Genomic DNA, 21,224 nt, shown 5'->3' on the forward strand with positions numbered 1-21,224 from the left:
CCTCTGGTTATAGCAAAGTGAGTATTCATCAGCTGGTTTCTCAGGAAACTGCCATCACATTGACTGGCTGAGCTACGTGGGGATCTTTTGTGCCTGTTGCAAGGTGTGATAGGTGGATCATAAGGTAATCCTGAGTAGCTCCTCTGAGACCATCGCCCTGCGATGGCAGGCAGGTCCCTGAGCGTGTGTTCTGTGCTGTGCTCCCCATCCTGCCACTTTCAAACTTCCTACTTTGGGGACATTGTGGGAGAATTGGCTTCTTCCTGGGCAGGGAGCAAGGAACAGGTACTGGATCATCGATCCCCTGGGACTGCTGAGCCCATCCGCAGCCCTGCCTGTGACCACTGTCAGCAAACAGACCCGGGAGAAGGGGAAGAGTGGGATCCTTCAGCTTTGGTTGCACATGATAAATGAAGCAACCACAAATAATCACTGGTACATGCTGCTGCTTTTAACTTGTGTCTCACCAAGGAGCGTTTGAGCTGAGAACCGGGACCCCCTCCGTGGAAAACCAGGTCTCTCCTTTCAAGCTCAGGAGGGACTGGGGGAGTCTGCTGCCGAAGGGGCTATTATCTTGTTTTCTGTGATGGCTTTGAGACCCTCCAATGGAGGGTTACGGCAGTCATCTGCCATTCCTGCTTAGCATAACCCGCCTGGGCTGGAAGTGGGGGAATTGCTCTTGAATACAGAGCTCTTACTTCCAATCAGCTGGAAAGGCCACACGCAAGAGCTGCGACGCCTGGGTGTGGGATTACGGGGCTTTACAATTCGCACGATTGTGGCAATCGTTCTATAGGGCTTAATGAAGCCAATACTTATAAATTAGGATATTTTTAATTTATGGAGGTAAAACTCCCCCGGGAAGAGTGCGCTTGCTGCTGTGAGGCTCAGAGGTAATTATAATCTCCTTTTTGACACCGCGCTGTTGGGAATCGGCGCCAGCGGTTCCATTTGAGGGTTTATTTGATTATTTTTCTCATTTTGCACAGCATTATTACATTAACCCGCCACTCCTGACTCCTCATCCTACCGCGGCATTTATGCACGACAAGGGCTGTGTTCTGAAAGGAGCATCAAACTGAAGAATGCTCCATGATGATGGAAAGGCTCCTGTTTATCCTGTGCTTTTGGAATAAGAGCTGATTTTTGGCTTTAGAAGCAAATGTGACCTAGTTTGGATCCAAAATGTAATCTGGTCCTTTATCCACACAGCTCAGCTCGTCATTGAGGGCTGAAGGTACTTGACTGAGGTTCGGGGGTTATTTCATTTCTTTCTGTAGGAGAGCTTTTATGGCGTATACACACACACAAACAGAACATGCTGCTTGTGCCCGTACTTTGTGGTACAGCCTTTAAGTGCAGGAGCATGTGCTGGGGTTGAAACTCATCACTGCTGAGCAGAAACGTGGACTGTGCTCCGCCAGGCGATGTCCATACCCTCTGGGTGCTGTGGTGGCTTTCTGCAGGTGTGTGAGCAGGGAGAACAGGCCCCATTCCTGTGATGCTGAGAGCCCTTCTCTTGCCGTGTCCCAGCCCTCGTCCCCTCTCCAGCCCAGTTAAACCAGAGGAGCAGGAGGAGGCTGCTCCAGTATAAGCCTGAGGGTGCTGAGGCGCTGGCACAGGGTGCCCAGAGAAGCTGTGGCTGCCCCATCCCTGGCAGTGCTCAAGGCCAGGTTGGACACAGGGGCTTGGAGCAAGCTGCTCCAGTGGAAGGGGTCCCTGCCCGTGGCAGGGGTTGGAGCTGGAGGAGCTTTGAGGTGCCTTCAACCCAAACCAGGCTGGGGTTCTGGGATTCCGTTCTGACCAGGCTTGCAGATGATGCCATCAGGCCATAGGAGAAGTCTCACCCCACCAGGGCACCCTGCTCCTGTTTTTCCTTCCAGTCTCTGCACACTGACCCGAATGCAGTTCAGTTTCTGGGTCATTCTTCTAGTCCATACAGTGCTACATGCCTCGGTTTTTACTTGCTTACTTTTAATTAAATCTCATTACTTGAAAGACCCCAAGGAAGAACTTACAGATCTTTCATATGATTTTTATTTTCGTTAAGCTAAAGCTTCTATGACAAGCTCCCAAGAGCTTTTGCTAAATGCACTTTGTTTTCCTGCAGGGCTGCTCTCAATAATAGTCCCATTCCTGCCACAGGGATGTGGGCAGGAAGGGGATGTTCACCTGGTTTTTATGACCCTGGTGACCTGTCTTTGTTATTAAGACTGTGACAAGCAGGGGAAGCAATGAAATACTGCGTTAGGTGCAGGCTGCACCGCGTGGTTTTAACCTTTGGTTGTCACACATCACGTTGGCATCAAAAGCCGGGGGAAGAAGATTCTTCACACAGAGCAAGGGATGCTTCTCGGGCCTTATGAAATTAATTATTTTCTATTCCATAACCGAAACTTGTAACTCAGTGTAATTGGCAGGAGAGGTCCCACAGTAACAATCACAGAGCCTGTTATTGTTTCCTCTAGTACTCCACTGTGGGAATGCTGGAAAAACAGCCTCCCATTCTGGTGTTTATTGGCAAACGTTTCAATAAATCACGCCAAGCTTGTACAATAAGCTCAGCCATAAACTATTTCTTCTCTTGAAATGTGAAGTGTTACAGGAGGGAGGAAGGGCGGGCGGGCAGGTTCTGTGGGACCCATTTAGCTGGGGTTGTGCTTTATGGCTTAGGAGAGCTGGAAGGGTTTGGAAAACTTTGTTCTCTTCCCGGTCTGCCAATGCCTCGCTTTGTGCCCGGAGCAGGGCATGGATTCATCTTGCCTTGCCTCCATACGCTCTTAAAATAAAGCCATAATGGGTTAAAATAACCATTAATGGGTCGTTTTAAGCTCAGTGGACTTTGGTCCACCCTCATGTGGAGCAGGGGGTGTCGAGGTGCCTCTTCCAGCTGAGCCAAGCCCACGCGGGCTCTTTGCCACGCAGGAGCCGAGTGCTCACCCAGGGGCTGCGGCTGATGCTCTGTCTCCGTGGCATGGGAATCCCCTGCTTGCCTTCTCTGGTGGCAGTGAGTGGGGAGAGGGAAGCAGCTCTGGGAATGGTTGGTCAGCGGGTGCGGGTTCAGGCCTGCCTGGGCTCTTTCCAATCCCAGCTATTGCTGATGATAGGAGGGGAAAGGAGCCTGTGTGCTGCTCATCCGGGCTGACACCATCCTGTGATGATGGCATGAGGCTGTGTAGGTGCTCGGGAGGATGCAGAGCACCTGTGGGAGGCTGGTGATGGGGCAGATGTGTCCGGTTGCACAACCAGCTGCATCCCTGCAGACAGATGTGCTCGGTGCTTCAACAAGGGCCAAGGCTGCAGGCTGCTGCCAGGGGATGCTGGTTAGGCCACAGAGCCTGGAAGCATCCCCAGAGAATGCTACAGAATCGTATTTGTGGGGATCCATGCAGGGGAGCGTTTAGATGCAGCACTTTTGGCCAGCTTTGGGTCGGAAGCGTCCACCCTCACCAGAAGCACCATGCCTGTATCTCCCTCCTGTCACCCCCCGTCTGCTGGGATTGAACAAAACTCAGGTTTGAAGCAGAACATCCTGCTCTGGGGTTTGTTTGCACTTTGTTAAATCCAGCACCAGGGGATTCTTCCTCCCTTTGCTTTCAAAGACCTCGTTTCACCTTCCCCTTGACTCTGGGATGCCAATTAAGTAGCTTGAAGCAGGGAGGGCTGTGGCTATTATTGGTTAGGGCTCTAATTGCTTATCTCTCCATGCTGTCCAAGTGAAATGGACTGTATGGAGATGTACTAAGTGAGATAGGGGTATGGCTGCCTGCCACTTGCATTGAAATGTGCATGGCTCCTCGACACAGGGATATTTTTGAGCTATTGTTTCTGTGGTGCTGCCTTTGTCTCGCTGCTGTTGTCTCTTCCAACCTCACTGCTCCCACATTGTGATCAGCCAAGGGGGCAGCAGAAGGGGAAGGCAGCCCACTGCAGGCACATCCCATTTGCTGCTGTGAGCACTTCCCAGCCAGCCAGTGCTGCAGCAGGGAGGCCGCGTAGCATCTATCGATGGGTAATTAATTTCCTTCCAGCTCAGAACCAGTGCTGGGCATTTTCCAGGCATCGCTGCAGGGCAGCAAGGGGCAAGTTCACAAACATCTCCAAACACAGAGCAGAGCCAGTGGCTGAAAGCCCCATCTCTTCAGTTACAGATTTGGGGTTTGTGTTTTCAAGCTAAGGCGTGATCACAGCTTTGTTCACTCAGTGACCCTGAAGAGGGGAGGAAGCCTCACCAGAGACTGATGCAGTTGGTCACAGCGGGACGTGGACAGCGTCAAGAGCCAGGACTTCCAGCAAAAGCAGCCCTCTGCCCATAACCCTGGGCTGTTCCTGGCTTGGGAGGCATCAGGCCCTTCACAGCCAGGGGAAAACAAGGTTTGCTGTTTGCTAGTCGCTGCAGGGCTCTTTGCCCCCCTCTGAGCAGGGGGATGACTCCAGAGCTGTCTAATTGAGCAGGCAAATGGTCGCAAAAGGATTTCACATCCATATCTGAAAGAGCTCAAATTGACTGGTGAAGTCAAGGAAAGGCTGAATCTCATTCACAGCCTCTGTGCAAACGGAACCACCTGGCTGGGGATGAGAAGCTTCACACTGGCTCTCTGCTTGGGGGTGTTTCATTAGAATGGGCTGATAATTGCATTGTAAAGGCAGAATTGAGCAGAGTGAATTTACCTTCGAGGCCCATGAAGGACAGGATCAAATCAACCGCACAACAGTATCAGACTTTGCAAGACAAAGCATAAACGCTGAGAGGACTTTGTGAACTCAAGGCATCAGCCTTGTGGGTGCTCAAGGCCGATAGCAAGACAGGGAGGTCCGGTCAGGGTAGGGGATGCACGTTCAGCACCGTAATGTCAGGACATTTTTATCAGGTTCATCAAGTGCTTCTCTTCTCCAGGGGAAAATTGGGTGCAATCAATGGAGTATGTCTTGATGTGGTTTGAGCTCTTGTGTGGATACTGCTTTGTGTTAGAGGAGATCAGGGAGAGGGCTTGAACCTGCAGGTAAGGCACAAAATGCTTTGCTCCCAAGGAAGCCCTTTTCCCTGCCTGAGCAGCTCCCAAAGGATACCAGTGCTTCTTTCTAGATGTGCTGCGCCTCTGGGGCCGACAGAAAACGCTGCAGTGCTGGAGAAGCCAATGAGGACAGCGATGCCCTTCCTCCTTAGGGGATCCTTCATGTAGGCTGGGTAGAAACCAGCAAGGACCGTGCAGAGAAGAGCAGATATATTCAAGGTGGCTGCGAGCAGCAGTGCAGGTACTGGAGGATTGAAGGCAGTGAAACTGTCTTTAGGTAAACTTTTGATTTTCAGACCAGATCTGCATACTTATCCCCTATCTACACGCACACTTAATCCCCAGTTGCAGAGGGACATGAGAAGTGCCTGTTATTTCAAGCTCTTTCTCGGTGCAATTTCCTGTTGTTAATGCAGCTCAGTCGCCTGTTTCTATTCCAGTCAAATGATGCCCATTGTCTTTTCCGAGGTCACTGTGCTGCCTTAAACCCCCCCACCTCTGCGTTCACAGAATAAAGAGCTCTCTATGGAACTGCTGAGCCAAGTTGCCACAGCCAAGTGAGCACAGACCTGAAGGGGCATCTCCATCACTTGATTAGCTGCCAGTCCTGCTGCTCCAAGCACAAACATGCTTGGCTTCAGAAGCATATAGATGTGTGGTCTGACTTTATTTATGTACTCTTCATATCTAGATAGTCCTTAGACTATCGATTCAGATAATGCAGGTCTGCGGACAAAACCTCTGGCTCCCTTTCCCTGTCTCCTGCCTGTTTAGGCAAGGAGGGAGGTGGTTGAGGGGTGGGTAGAAGGGTGAGGAGCGCTGCCTCGCTCAGGAGCTGCTGTTTCATGAAGGTGCAAGCACTGATGCTCGAGGGAGGGGGAGCAAGGCTCGGGTTTCTACAAAATGGGCTGGATGGCAGTAATAAAACTTCCTGCTTTTCTTATAAGCAAGCAAAATCTGGAGTGGCAAAGGTGGCTCATTTCTGCAGAGCTGCCTCTGACAATAAACACATTGAAGTGTCGGTGCGAGGAGCAGCAAGTTGTATTCTCGAATCTCTCTTGTGAGTAACAATACATTGTGCTTCATCCATGTTCAAAAGAAACCTGCTGTTCTTCTGAAGATCTTGTCCCACTTTGCGAAGTCTCTTTCTTCTGCTTTCTGTGAGTCACAAACTGAGAGGGGAGGTCAGGGGCTGGGCTGGTGGTGCGGTTGGATCCAGGGAGCATCCCTGGCCAGCTTAACCCAGGGGTTTGTGTTCGTGTTTGGATTTGCTGTAACAAATCCTCTGATGAGGCCCCATCAGTGGAATGAACAGAATGGAGACATCATTAAGTGAAAACCAGACACAGTCACAAAGCGTGTGTTACCTGGCAGTACATTGGGTGCTGGCCCTTCCCCAGGCTTGCAGCTTCTGGCTGGAAGGAGGAGCCCCTGCGCTGTGTTTGAAGCACCCGGAGCCTGGCTCTGTTGGTGGGGTGGCTCTGTCCCTCTGCTAGAGGATGGCTAAAGGTACATTTGAACCTGTGCACACTGCTGGCGTAGGCACACGCGTGCAGCAGGCATTCACTGGAGCTGGCGAGCTGGAGAAATAAGCGTCTGCAGGGAAAATCCATACTCCCTGTTGGTACCTTCCTCCCCTCTGCTGGCAGTTTCTCTGCACATCTCAGAGCTTTCAGCCTGGTGCCCCGAGAGCCAGAGAGAAAGATGAAACGTTCTCATCGCAGCAATGGCATTCTTCTCTCCAAGCTCTCTCATGTTTTGCTCTGTGGTTGTTGATATCGAGAGCTGGAGATGTCACAGATTGGGATGTATGGATAGACATGCAGCTGAGCGGGACTTTTCCATTGCAAAATCTGACCCCTCTTCTCTGCCACCCCTTTGATTTCATGCCCCTTCTGACACCTTCTTCCATGGAGCTGGGAGCCATGTGGAATTTGAGGCTTCATTTCCAGTGAGCTCATCGGGTCTCAGCCCACAGCAGTGAACTCATTGCCAGGATCAGCACTGGTGACCATCCCTCGATTCCAGATGTCAGCTCATGGTCTATTGGAGGGACTGAGCTGCCCTCCTGCTGCACAGGCTTCTTTCTCCTCCGTAAGGCAGGGTTGGACTTGATCATCTTAAAGGTCTTTTCCAGCCCACCTGATTCTGCGCGGGCTCGGACGCTGGGTTCCTCATGGTGACACCGCAGGGCGGTGGGGAGTCGTGCAGCGGTGAGAGATCCCTGCTGGGATCCAGCTCAGGTCATGGGCAGGCCTCTTCCACAGAAGGCAGCTCAGCGTTCCCCCCTTGCGCTAGTGCAGGTCGGGAGCGGTGGGGTTCAGTTGCATCCCTGGGGCTGTATTTAGCGTGGTGCAACCAGAAATCACAGCCCCCAGCCCAGCAGGAGCGGTTCTCAGCTTGGCCTCGCGGAAGGACAGCACAGCAGAGCAGTTGGCTCTTGCTGGCTGCAGACAAGGACATGCTGGTGGCTCTAACCCTAACCCTAACCCTAACCCTCTCCGGACCCTGCTGTGGCTGTCTCTGCAGCACCATCAGCACCGAAGTACTTCCTGCTGCAGGGCTGAAGCAGCAGAAGTACCGCACGTACAGCTGGAGCTGGTGAGGCTCAGCACCCCCTCTTCTTGTTTCATGTTTAATTAGCTGGTGTGTGAAGGATGGAGTGGATAGAACAAGGAAGCAGGAGGGAGAAGGAAGGTTAATCTATCCTGTAGCCTTGCTGTTCCTTCTTCCTTGTGATCTTGTGAAGCAAGGAGATGATGTGTCCTTTGAAGTGCAAACTACTCCCCATCCTTCTCCCCGAAGTGGTCTCCTCCTCTTCCACCTCCTCCTCCTCCTCCTTCTCCCAGCCCCAGTCCAGCTGCTTCCTGCAAAGTGCTGCTGATGGCTGAGGTGCTGCAGGGGAGGCTTAGAAGCAGGATTTGGGGAGTGCCTTTTCTCAGCACCCTCAAAGCCGTGTGCTTGTTCAGACAGGCCTGAAGCATCAGGGTGCTGCCGAGGTTTAGTGCAAGGAGTTTGGGGTCACTGAACAGGAGGAAGAGTTCGGGCTGCTCAGGGGCAGGATGCTGGGAAGCTGCAGCGTTACCTGGGCTCTCAGCAGGTCCTCAGGTCTTAGAGAGCCGTAGCCCGAGCTGGTATTTGTAAGGCGGGGGAGCTGGGCTCCCTCCTCCGGGGCTCTGCAATAGCTCTGTTCAGTTTTTCAGGGAACTCCTTCAGAGCAACAGCTCGGGACCGTCAGGACAGAAGGAGAGGGCTGTAAGGAACAGCCCTTTCCCCAGGACCCGTGTTCTCCCCAAGTCATCGTAATTGAACTGCTTTAATATTAATGTCTCCTCTGAGCCCTGCTGATGGGAGGGAGGGAGGGAGGGATGTTTCTTCCAAAATAGTCTTAAGCTAATGCAGAAAAGTATGAATAAATCTCTCAGAGATTATAGTCCCTGGAAAGCTCCTGTGAATATCAGAAAGACATCCTTCCTGCTAGGGGAGGTTTGATTGAATTACAAATTTGAGGCAACTCCAGAGCAAACCTGATTAAGTCTTTTCTTTTTCCCTCTCTTGTTGTAGCTTTTTAAAGCACTAAAGCTTTTTAATCACCAGAAATCCCCCCGTCCTGTCTGTAAATGGTTCTCCTTGGCATTGTGTCCACGCGGTTATGCACCAGAGCAGAATACTTGCAAAGCACAAGCCCGTTCTGAGCAGCGTTATCACTCATTATCTCCCAGGGAGGGTTTGTGTTAGGGGACGATCACCCTGGGGTTTGGAGAAGGCAGTGGGAAAGCGCGGTGATGTCCAAGAGGTGACCGCATGGGTGCTGCAGGGGGTGATGGGGAGAGATGGGGATGGGCTCCGGCGCATCTCCCAGCCCCGCGACGCAGGGAACTGGGGTGGCACTGGCTCCGTAGCTCTTGGAAGCGAGGTTTTTACTGGGGAAACCAGCAAAGCCCCATTCCCCAGGCACTGAGTGCTTGCAGAGGAGAGGAGGAGGGTCCTGCCCAGCAGGGCCGGCTCAGCTCTTCCCATGGGATGCGCACGAGCCGTACCCGGGCCCACAGCGACTGCCGTGTTTGGTAACGTAGTCACTGCGCTGCCGGTGTCTAACACATTGCTTTGTAAAACATTGTGGTGTAAAGACGGTGTAGAAATCCCCTCATTCACTTCTCTGTTATACCAGAGATTAAAACAGTAGACAAAGCAAAAGCATTGTCCCACAGAAGCTTCACGTCTCCTGCAGGGCTGTCTGTATGGAGAAGACAACTGTGGTCTTTACCAGCTTTTGACAAGTGATTTTTCCAACAATCAGATGGGAGAACATGCACCGTTAGGCTTATAATTGATAATACACCACTGCTGAAATACGCCTGTCAGTTCTGCAGGTAGGCAAAATCATATCATTGAGACTTCATAACAGTTTTCACAGGCAGCATCTGAAGCCACGTCCTCCCCCTGGCAGATAAAAGGTTAGACAGGAAGCTGTGTCAGCAGGAGCTGGCCTTGTGCCGCATGGGAGAGAGGATGGGAGCCCACCGCAGACCTCCAGCCCGGCTCTGTGTGTATGGCAGATCACACACGCGTTTGAAGCCTTTCCGAGGGCCCAGCAGATGCTCTGCACTGGGGGGATGCAGCTGGCTCTAAACCGTCTGTAGCACAGAGGGGTTAAAATCCTGCATTCAAATGACCTAACCCACGTCATAAAGCCGGCTTTACAAACAGAAAAGGCAACTAACTACTGGGCACTTGAGAAAGTGAAGGGAGATGTTACTCCAGATCTGCAGTCTGGAGGCAGGGAGGGGAGATGGCCCACTGCGTGCGCTGATGCGGGTCCTGCAGCTGAAAACACTGAAAGGGAAAAAGCAGATCTGGAGGGAAGAGGAACAAATGGTTCCCTTTCTGCTCCTGAGCAGGCGGAAAGCAGCAGGTGAGGCACAAGGTGGGGACCTGGCAGGGCTCACAGCTCCTCTTTGCCAGCCTTGGCTTGGGGGAAGGATGCAGCAGCCTCTGCTTTCTCAGTCCTCCCTTCTCTTTCTTTCCTTCCTTCTTTCCTTTCTTCTTCCCCTCTCTTTTTCCTTCCCTTATTTCCTTCCTTCCTGGCATCGAACTCGAATGGGTCGATTGCAAGAGCAGTTACATGACGTTTCCAGCATCCCTTTTGTTGTGCCCCTATGGTGGGTGCTCGGCCAGCAGCCCCTCGCTACAGCCCAATGGAAGCAGCCCTCGCAGTGGCTTGGATGGAGGTTGTTCATCCACAGCCTCAGCCATTTAGGCCCCCGATTAGCACCTTGCACCAAGACACCAGGCTCTGCCTGACATTAGCTGTTTGGGCTGCAACTTCTTCCCATTCATTAGTGTTAGCAGCATTTGGAGTCAAATTAAAGGCGTGTAGCTAATAGCGGGCTCAGAAATTCTCTTCAGGGTTGGCTGCACTGAGTGAAATTAGAGTTCCCGACTTCCCCGTTCTCCTCCCCCTTCCTGATTAGCCCTCTCCTGCTCTTAGAGGCTGACATTTAAAATGAGCCCAGCTAAAATGAGTATTTTTGTCACCAGGCTTTTCGGTACTGATAAGAGGAACACAGAGGGGAACGAAAGTCCTGACCTAGAGGGCAGCTGTGGAGGGAAGGGGCCCTGGAGAAGCCATGAAGGTCCCTTGGGTTGATCCATTCAGGGGGTGTTTGGCTCCTGATGGAGGTCCCTTTGTCTCCCTTGGAGATGCAGAAGTCAGAACATTCTGGGCTAAGTCTGCAAATCCCCGGCTGCCGTTTGCCACTGAACTGACTCTGCCGAGCCAAACGCAGAGCACAAAGACATGAGTTTTAGCAGCGCTGTGTGACCAAGCTGCCAAGCTCTTAAACCCCCAATTTCCTGGCTTTTGATGGGCTTAAATCAGGATGGGTGTAATAATAATGCTAGCTGGTGCTTCTATGCCACTTTAACTTAAAAGCCCTGTGCAAACATTAATTAATTACAGACACAGGCAGTGTGTGCACATGTATGGCTGCAGATGCACCCGGCCTCAGAGCCACGCGCAGCTTTTAGCCAGGAGTCTCCCAGCATGGGAGGGCTCAGACGACATCTGCTGCAGCCCCAGTGCGGGCAGAGCGGCTTTGCTCTGGCGTTACCTGCTGCGGGTGGCAGCTGCAAGGAGGTGACCCCAAAAGGTGATAAGAGACAACCGGTGCCCGTGCGTGCCTGTAAGCACATCCCTGGCACAGCGGGGCTGGGGCCACGGCCCCTCCTCGCGCTGGCGCACGGGCTGTCTTCACACCAGCTTACTGACAGCTCTGCAGGTAAAAGGAAGCCGGTGATGGGTGGTGCTGCCATGTCCCAGCGTGTCCCTTTGTACCCCAGCCTCTATCTGCCAAAGTGGTGAGTGTGAAATCTGTCAACGTCTGGACCAGCACAAGGCATTTTTACTGCTGCCTGTTCCTGGCTAGAGAAGGGTTAAGCTTTGGGGGCAAGCTCCTTGTTCAGGGCAGTTTTCCCTGGCTGGGCAAGACAGAGAATGAGTAACCAAGTCCTGCCTGCTTTGTCAGCCTCCTTATGGTTCTAGGTGTTACTCTTTTTGGGGGAAGCTTTGGTCCTTAAAATTTACAGGCGATGCAGAGATGAAAACTGCCCATCTCCGGCTTCTCCAAAGTAAACCAAGCACCCCAGTACTGCATAGAAGCTTGCTGTTGGCAGTTAGAAAGTGCAGCTGCACCAGCCCTGCTCTCCAAACAGATGCTGCCCAACTGGGATGTGATGTTGTGTCCTGGGGATGCTCCATCCCCACCCAGGAGGGTGGGAGGGCGGCAGCAGCCATGTAGGAAGGCAGGCTCTGTCTTCACAACCTTTCTCCATCTCTGACCACATGGTGGACATGCAAAAGATCCCTGTTTCCTTGGAAACTGGTTCCTTCTGCATGTGCTGCAGTGAGTCGGGAAAGTTTGCCTTCATCAAACCCCCACGGTGAAGAGAATAAGCTCCAGAGATGCTTTCCTAGGGACAGCAGCCTGATTGCTGCTGCTTTCCTTATTTACATCCCTTTCAGAAAAGGAAAGGGAAAATGAAACCCTCCTGCCCCTTGCAGAGGAGTTCTCTCCTGATTCCTTGCTGGGAGTCAGAGGAAATGACTTCAATCACAGACACATGACTGAGCACCCCAAACCCATGCATCCCCTCTGCAAAGCCTGGGCTTTCAGGTGCTGCTCCCCTGTAGGAGCTGCAGCGTAGGGATGTGTCAGATGCCTGCTGGCCACGTCTCTGACCAGCTCAGCACAAAGGGCTTCTTGGGAGATGCCCTCCCCTGCAGCAGGCAGCAGGTTTGCATTTACCTCCTACTTGGCCAGGTTTCATAGAATCAAACCATTTTGGGTGGAAAGGACCTTAAAGCTCATCTCATTGCAACCCCCTGGGTCCTGCCATGATGCAGGTCCTGAGCATCCCAACCATAGCTGCAGCCAGAGCTGGGGGAGTGCTGCGGTGAAGCAGCAATGCTTAAAGGGGCTTTTTCTTGCAGAAACACACACACAAAAGCCGAAGCTCAACCCCACTTTATTCATTGTCTGAGTATTTCCAGAGGGAGAACCAAGCAAAAGGTCAAGTGTTTCTAATAATAGGGGCTTTGCTCCTGTTACTCAACCAGGATTTGCCAAACTAAACCAAAACCTCAAAGTTTCAAGTTTTGATCCAGAGTGGGTGGGCAAATGTCATGAACATCATTGCCATTCCCTTGCGCTTGTTTTGGCTGCCTGTACCTCTAAAGGCTTGTTTGAATCTGAGCGAGCTTTAATTTGATTATTTTTACAGCTGGAAAGCAATGGAGAATGAATAAATTCTCTTTGCTGAACACTTCATTGGAAAAATAGCTAAAAAAGCACTGAATCGGTGATTGAGTGATTGGGGTTGGGAGTTTGGTTACTCATCATTTTAAAAGCTGCTCTGGTACCACTCCGCACGCTGAGGAACCTCATGGCATGTTTCAGTTGTTTTGCTGCTGTAGTTACTCGGGACAGACACTGCAGATGCTCGGGTGCAAACCGCAGAGCGGTGCCAGTGTGGGAATGTCTGTGCCATCGGAGTGAACATCCACCGCTGCAGCAGATGCGTGGCCGGGGCTGGTTTGGGTCGCGCTGTCAGGGAGGTGGTTTAGATCTCAGCCCACGTTTGCACAGGGATGAATTACCTGGATGGGTTTGGAACCCGCTCTATGAATGGGACAAAATGCGACATCCACCAAAATCTCGTGGTTCTTGGGCATTCTGACCGTGCTCCCTATGAGTGGCTGTGGATTTGCTGAAGTCACTGGCAGGTTTTCCAATGATCACCTTGGCTCTTTGGCTGCCTGGTGCTCATGGGCTTATTTTGAAGAGAATCTGCTCCCTTTGAGCAAATACGGATGCGGGTTATGGAACTGATGCTCAGCTGACTCCTTTGGTCTCGGTATAAATCCCAGGAGGGATCAGCATGTTGCTTTAAAATCTTTGAGCAGCTCAAACAGAGGGACGGATAAAGAGGAATGTTTGCACAATCTCTTTGCAAATCAAATCTTTACCGTTGTGCATTGCTCTGAGGAGGTGGAGGGGAAAGATAATCCCAGATTTTGACTTTGAGCTTGCGAGGCAAAGGCGTCCCTCAGTGTAAAATCAGTGGGAGTTTGTGCCGCGATGGAACCGGAGGATCCGGCGTCCGGAGACATCGAAACAGATCACAGCCGGTCTTTTTCTCAGCCTGACTCCGGGAGGTTTTGTCTTGTGCCAAGCACACGCCGAGTGTGAGCGTTTCAACGTGTCCTCCTAATCCCGGGATTTAGGGAGCGCTTAGCGACACACACAGAAGTGGTTCATTACTGCAGCAGCACCGTGGCCTCAGGTGCAAAGCAGGGAAAGCCACCGGTGGCTGCCCGCCGTGGCCCCTCACCTCACACACCCCGGTGCTGATGCTCGTGCACAACCAGCGCCTTTTGGGGTTGTTTCCGGGGGGCTCCTCAGGGCATCGCCCAGTGCAGAAGCGTCCTGACCATCGGTGCTTCCAGGTCTGGGCTCGCCACATCTCCGTGCTCTCTCTTGCTGTACGGAAAAGGGAAGGATGTGCCAAGGGATGGAGCCAGGAGCAACCCCAGGGTCCCAGCCCCATCCGTAGCATGTAGGTCCCGGGGTGCTGTCAGCGCTGCATGGAAGCCAGAGCAGCTTTCCACATTTTCCTCTTTGCAAAACTGATTCCTCAACATCTTACAATTCCCAAAATGTCTGTAAACTTGAAATACTGGCCCCTTCCTAACGCTGCTGTCCCGATTCCACAGGCAGTGAATAAATCCTGGGGGTTTATGGCTTCGGGCTGAGCTTTGGAGGGACGGAGGTGGTGCTCAGTGCCTTTAGGACTTTAAAATGCCTCCACAAAGCTGGTGCTTGGTAACCAGCCAGGGAGCATCACCCAGCATGGTAGGCAGCCCGTGGTGCAGGGAACCAGTGTAACGTGGGCTCATTATCTCTGCCTTGCTCAGAAAGGATATTGTGATTTTAATAACTTCTTGGATCCGTTTTTTCCCTGGTAGCTCTTGTTGCCTTGGATACAGGCTCCGGAGAGGCTCAGCCCTGCTAAAGATGGTAGATCATTTAAATGGAATAGAAGATGAGGTGCGGATTTGCAAACCGCTTTCTGCTCTCGCAGAGCGGGCTGGGAGCGCTCCAGCAAAGCCGCGCTTCCGCGGTCCGTGCCAGCCTGTCGGGAAGGGTGCTGCTCGTGGAGCGTGATGCCAGAGCTCCCTCAGCACAAGGTCAGATGCGGCGTCTGATGTGTCTGAGTGACAGGGCCGGGCTGGGACAGACAGGGCCCGCGGCTTTGGGAAGTGGCCTTGCACCGCTTCCGCAGGCACCGTGACCAGGAGCAGAGCAGGATCGTGGCATCTTTTCTAAAGGACTTCAAGGAGCTGCTGCCATCCTCTTCCTCCTTAGGCGCTGCCTCTGTGTTCACTTTGGAGCTCCCACAGGACGTGCAGGGTGGGTTGAAGGCATCAGCTCTGTCAGCGTGTGCCCACAGCACTCCAGTTCTCCTGCATGTGCTGCCTCAAAGGGTGATTCCCACACACCCTCATTCCCTCTCTCCCAGCCCATCTACACACGCGGTTTATCTATAGGTGAGCCATGCAAATCAGAGAGATCCTTATCTCAGAGGTTACCCACCCCTAAAGGTCACCAGAACTAATAAAGAACCCCCCCCCCTCGCCATGCCCGGGGCTTTGGGCACCTCATTTGCTTTGCTTTGGTCAAATTTCACGCTGCTGTAGTTTTTGATGTATGCACTTTGAAAGTCTTCTGCTGTGCTGGAGAAAGCTTGCTCATGGTGCCTGCTGTAATCAAATAGCTCTAGATCTTCCGAGATGCCTTTCCTTCTTTTAATGACTCTGGGGTGTCCAAGCCCATCCTGATGATAACCAAACTAAATGAATTGCTTTTGCTTCCTGGCCCTCATCATAAACAGATTTGGCTATGACGCCTGCCTGACAAAGCATTAGGATCATTTGATCACTGTCAGAATAAATCAGCCTGACTTGAGACAATGCCCTGAGCCCTGCTCTGCTGCCGGGTTGGAGGGGATGAGATGCTAATGACACTGCTCCTGAAATGAGTTCTTAATTGCCTTATAGTGGCTGTGGAGATCAAAGCTTGGCTTGGGTGACCTGGCAGAACTGCACCCTCACAACCCAGCTCTGCCCATGCCCAGGGGCAGGAGGAGAGAGGCCAAACCCATGGGGCAGCTCTGGCTGAAGGTCCTCTCCCTGCACAGCTGAGGATACAGATGGGCAGGATCAGGAGAGATTCTTTCTTGTGGGCTAACCTGGGAGTTTCAGCTCTTTTGCCCTGAGGGCAGAGCCAAGGAACTCACAGAACCGCAGCCTGGTTTGGGTTGAAGGGACCTCAAAGCTCCTCCAGCTCCAACCCCTGCCACGGGCAGGGACCCCTTCCACTGGAGCAGCTTGCTCCAAGCCCCTGTGTCCAACCTGGCCTTGAGCACTGCCAGGGATGGGGCAGCCACAGCTTCTCTGGGCACCCTGTGCCAGCACCTCAGCACCCTCACAGGGAAGAGCTTCTGCCTCAGAGCTCATCTCAGTCTCCCCTTGGGCAGGTTCAAGCCATTCCCCTTGGCCTGTCCCTACAGGCCCTTGTCCCAAGCCCCTCTCCAGGTTTCCTGCAGCCCCTTCAGGCACTGGAGCTGCTCTAAGGTCTCCCTGGAGCCGAACAAACCCAGCTCCTGCCCTTGCCTCCCAGTTTCTGTCCATGGATGCCCCTGTGCTGGATCAAGTCTCACCTATGTCAGCGCCAGCCCTGCTATGACCTGGTCACCAGTGGGAAGGACTCCCAGACCCCTCCCGAGTTTCACCCTTGGTGCTGCCCTGCGGACAGGGCAGTGGGGCCAGGAGGGGAAGGAGAACTCGGTCAGGAAGAAGCAGCAGAGCAAAGAAGAAGGAACAAAGTCTTTCTTCTTTGCTTAAAAAGAGATCTCGTCCTTCCTGGAGAGGAGAAGAGAAGAGAAGGGAGGGAGAGGCACCGCACAAAGAGAAGAAAATGTGCTGAGAAACCACAAGGCGTTTAAAAGCTCACACAGGAAACCAAACCCGCTTTGATATCCCCTCTCATTGGAAATGTTTGAGGGCAGAATAATGCTGCCATGATTTATCACACAAAGGGATGAGAAAGTGAATGCATCCGAGAGCTCCTTTCTGGTTCTTAGGACAAAAAAAAGCCCTTTGTGTTAAATTACAATGTATAAGCAGAAGCCCCTTAACAAAATGCCTATTTGCAGGCATGTGTTTGTGAGCAGCGACATGTGTGCCCTGCAGGAGCAGGCAGCTGGGGAGGTGACGGCTGTTGTGCAGGAGAGGAGCCACCTTCAGCAGTGTGAGAACGTCCCTGCACTGCTCAGCAGGGTTACGCAGCCCTGCGCTGAGCACCGGCTCACGGCTGCCAAGGGTCCCTCAGTCAGCCCTTGGGGAGGGTTGGCAGTCGCTGGGGCTCATGGCCAAGGGGAAACGGAGGCACAAACAGGGAATTTTCCACCAGAGCCTGTGAGTACAAAGGAACCCATGTTCCAGGCCAGAGCTCATGCCCCAAAGCATTGGCCATGCCTTAATGGCACCTCTCCTGTCTCATAGGGTCCCAGCCTGGGTTGGGTTGAAGGGACCTTAAAGCCCATCCAGCTCCAACCCCTGCCATGGGCAGGGACCCCTTCCACTGGAGCAGCTTGCTCCAAGCCCCTGTGTCCAACCTGGCCTTGAGCACTGCCAGGGATGGGGCAGCCACAGCCTCCGCAATTCATCCAAGAGTTCAGCTCTCGTTTCTGCTTGGTTAGGGTAACTTTATGCTCAGTGGACAGAAGAGGCGCTTTGGCTGGGTGGCCAGTTCCAGGTGGGTGTCTGGTTCCAAGCACCAGGCAGCCGCAGCAGTGCCCATGGCAACTGCATGGAGCTGAGTGGGTTTTGCTTCTTCCCTCAGTGCTGAGTGGATGGGACCTGAGTCCTTCACCGGAGGAGAAGAAACTCAGCAAACTGTTTTTCCTTAAACATTCATCCAAATAGAGTGGAGCAGCTCCTGCTGAGCAAGTGAAATGTGGAGCTGCAGCAAACCCGACTTTTTTAACAGGGAAATGTTTGTTATATACTGTGCTTTTTTTATTTTTTTTTTCCCTGATGGAAAAAAAAAAAGGTGTCCAAAAAGAACATTTTTTAAACTGATGAAAAAATCGATGTTAGAAAAAGAAGCACTTAATTTTTCATTGAACGTGTCCCCATTTTTTAACTGCCTGATTACATGCGCAGTGATTCCTGCCCATCACGAGGAAGCTGCACCAACAGCTTCACAGACACCTTGTTCTTGAGGTTATTCCAGATCTGTCTGAGACAGAGGAAAGCTGGATTACAGCTCACGGGAGGGGGATGTGGCTCAGATGCAAACACAGAAAGTGAGGGGAGGTTTGGAATAACCCTTTCAATAACTGGGGGGGGACATGACAGGAATGCTGTGGCAAAGCCATGCAGAACACCCTGAGGGTGGCTGGAGAAGGCAGTGGGGCACCTCAAGCCAAGGTTCCTGTCCCCACTGGTGACTTCAGGGGCAGGCAGCTGGCTCGAGACCTCCCCTTAAAGTCCAGCTGATCCCACAAAACCCTCTCCAAAGTAATTACATGGGAAGGCACAGGAGGCAAAGGCCAATTTGCATTTTGAACAGTGCTGCTCTCAGGTCTCCCGGTGGCCTTTGAAGGTTAATGGGCTCCCAGTATGTCTTGTAGCCACCATTTGGTCCTCAGCAAGGTCAGCCTCAGCACGCGGAGCTCTGGAGAGGAGGCAGCTGCTGCTCCAGTTGGTGTCAGTGCGGGAGGCAGGGTTTGAGCGGGCAGGATGCAGGATGCAGGATGCAGTTTGCTTTCAGGAGTCAGTGGAGTCGAGCTCTTGCAGAGGGCGAGCTGCCGGGCACTCGAGTGCTGAGTGAGGCACTGCAGAGCCAGCATCCGCTCCCTCTGGGGCAGGAGATGCAGGTGACATCCTCTGTCACCACGCAGGTCCAGCGCAGGGCCACAGACCCTGCCCATGCGGGATGCTTGGGGCTCGTCAGGTCCATGTTAGGCACTGATTTTCTTCTAGGTCTAACGTGCCTCCAGAGCAGACCTCTTGCTAGTGAAGAGCAGACACTGCCTCTTCCCAGTCCCCATTCCTATGTGGTGTTGCAGCGGTGTCCAAACACACACACTGTGATCCCTGTTCAACGGATGCATTCATCCTGCTACTGCAGCTTCGGCCAAGGCTGTGCTACCTGCAGCCAGAGCCTAATTCTGCTCCCAGCTCCTGTGATTTATCTTTATTCCCTGCATATGCGATGAGGTGTAAAGCAGCCCCTGCCACCATCAGCATCACCTGGGCTTGATTTGTTTCAGCAACAGAGTGCTATTTTTTCTCTTTATCCTAAGCAAAATGCACATTTGAATGGGATTAAATCTAAACCCCTTCAAATGCTTAATTCTGACCGGAATGCAAATGGTCCCTGTCGACTGCAGCAGTGGTTCCAGACAGCACGGTGAGGATGGCAGTGGTGTTATTCCTCCAAGATATTTTCAATTGCAAAACAAAAGTGGGAAGAGAGGCCTTAAATGATGTGAAAATAACACTGTTTGAATTAATGTGTCAGCCCTGATGGATGCTTCTGCTGCCCACAGTTTTGAAAGGGCTCTGACGGGTAAGATATTACCAGGTGAGATTTACCTACAGCCCTCGACTTCTAGTCAGCAAAATCTTAGATGAAAACCTATCCTTCACCCTACACTGACTTCCAAAGAATATTGAATCAAGATAAAGTCCTAGAGGGCCACATACAGAAAGGCATTTTGACATCTAAATCTCATTAATTTTGATGCAGGTTTTGGCGTTTTCAGGTATTATCTTTAATTTAGTCAAGTAAAGGAGGGCCGGTGCTGATCCCCATCTCCCTCTGTGTGAGCACAGGTGAAGGGCCGGGCTGTGGATGAAGCTGCCAGCCCTGGAGCTCTCATGGGGACGGTGGCTGGGGGGGCTCCGGGTGCCGCACCAAGTCTGTTGTTTCCCTATCATCATTTCAAAGCTGCACACTTGTGTGTATGTTTTATTCCACATTTGTCTTCCTCCCAGAGCCAGAGAATGACCTGCACTTGTAGGTGTTAAAGCCTGGAAGATGCTGGACTTTACAAAATGAGTTGTATAAGGATCTGAATCAGCAGCACCCTGCTTCTTTCCAGACAGGCACAAGCATTCCTGGATGGGGACTGTGCTTACGGGCACATCTTTCCTTCTTCCTCTGCTCTCTCCTCTTCCTCTCCATGCCTGGGTTGGGCACTGATTCGTGGCACTAAGCCGCAGAGCAGCCCCGTGCCTGGGGCCAAAGAAGGGAGTGAAGTCAGAGGAAGCAGAAGGCAAGGATCACAAGGTACCACTGGACAATGGCCTCTCCCTGACTTTGGGAAGATGCGCAGGCAGGTGAGGATTGATTTCTGCCTTCAGGCCAGGCGAGAGATGAGAGAGCTGCATCCGGGGCCACTCCGAACCGGCAGCGCTGGAGGAGAAAGAGCTTTTGAGGTCCTGAAGAGCTGCCTCCGAGCAAAGAGAGCTTTTGTTTATCTCCCCTTTGACTCTCCACGTGAGATGAACCTTCTCCTTCTTCCTCCCTGGCACACGTAGGGATGTGCACTGAAAAGAGGGTAAAAATAGAAAGTGCCGAGTGTTCTTCAAGGAGGAGCGTGCCTGCAGGTGTGTGGTGAGGTGGGACCAGCTCACCGGAGGTCCAGGCTTTGTTCCCCCCCCCCGCCCCGCACAAGTGCATTCTCCCCCTCAGCTTTTCTAAGTCATTAGTGACTGGATTCTCCTTGTATTCAGTGACAGAGCCGGGAAGGGAATTGGCTTCTTAACCCCGATGATTTCACAGCAGGGCCCGTTCGCTCTCCCCTGAGCTCTCTGTGAAAGCCCCGCTGAGGCTTTCCAGTTCCTTTCAGGAGAGAAATCCTGGATCATTCCCAGCACAGAGACTCCAGCGCGTGCCCCTGCCGTGTCCCACAGCAGTGCCAGCCCTGCACCAGGGCAAAGGCAGCAAGAGGAGCTGGGGGGTCCCAGCCTCGGGGCTCAGCCCTGTTCCCCAGCCAGGGCCTGGGACAGCAGCACTCCCGAATGGGAACTTCCCCCTCCATCCCATATGCAGGTCCTGTGCTGGCTTCTGCTCCTTGAGCAGTTGGAGGGGGGGGATTTGCTGGTTGGGGTCTCACCATTCCTTGTGGGCTCAGGGCCTCAACCTCCCCATGCCTTAGAAAATGCCATCTCAGTGTGTTCGTCGTTCGTACTTTGCTGGTTCATCAACCAGCTCCTCTCTCAGCACTAAATCTTGGCTGCATTTGTAGCTTCCAACTTTTGCAGGCAACCACTCTTTGTCTGGGCTCTAAGAAAACTGGGCCCTGGTTGCTGATGGGATGTAACCACTGCCAAAATGTTGGGAAACATGAACAAAAGTGAGAGGGAAAAAGTTATTTCAGGGAAGTGGGAGCCACAAAACAAACCACTAATAATGTATTATTAATGCATTAATGCCAGCATTAATAGTAATGCAATGCTTTGCGGCTGGCTTAGTAATAATGCCACAGCTTTATGTGTTAGGAAGTGTAGCAGTATTAGTGCCACTTTCTGCAATAAATAGCATGGATAATAGCATTGCTTCTCAGGGCTGTGTA

At 52.4% G+C, this 21,224-nt stretch overlaps 1 protein-coding gene across 1 annotated transcript in view; it reads left to right on the forward strand.

The window, feature by feature from the left end:
* The first annotated feature begins 79 nt into the window (after positions 1-79).
* LOC136023510 (gap junction beta-5 protein-like) overlaps positions 80-21,224 on the forward strand; it is a 51,062-nt gene continuing 29,917 nt past the window's right edge. The window contains exon 1 of the mRNA XM_065698012.1: positions 80-124. The gene's annotated coding sequence lies outside the window, so the exon portion shown is untranslated. The remainder of the gene's footprint in view (positions 125-21,224) is intronic.

This window comes from Lathamus discolor, chromosome 18 (assembly GCF_037157495.1).
Source record: "Lathamus discolor isolate bLatDis1 chromosome 18, bLatDis1.hap1, whole genome shotgun sequence".
In the NCBI taxonomy this organism is placed as follows: Eukaryota; Metazoa; Chordata; class Aves; order Psittaciformes; family Psittacidae; genus Lathamus; species Lathamus discolor.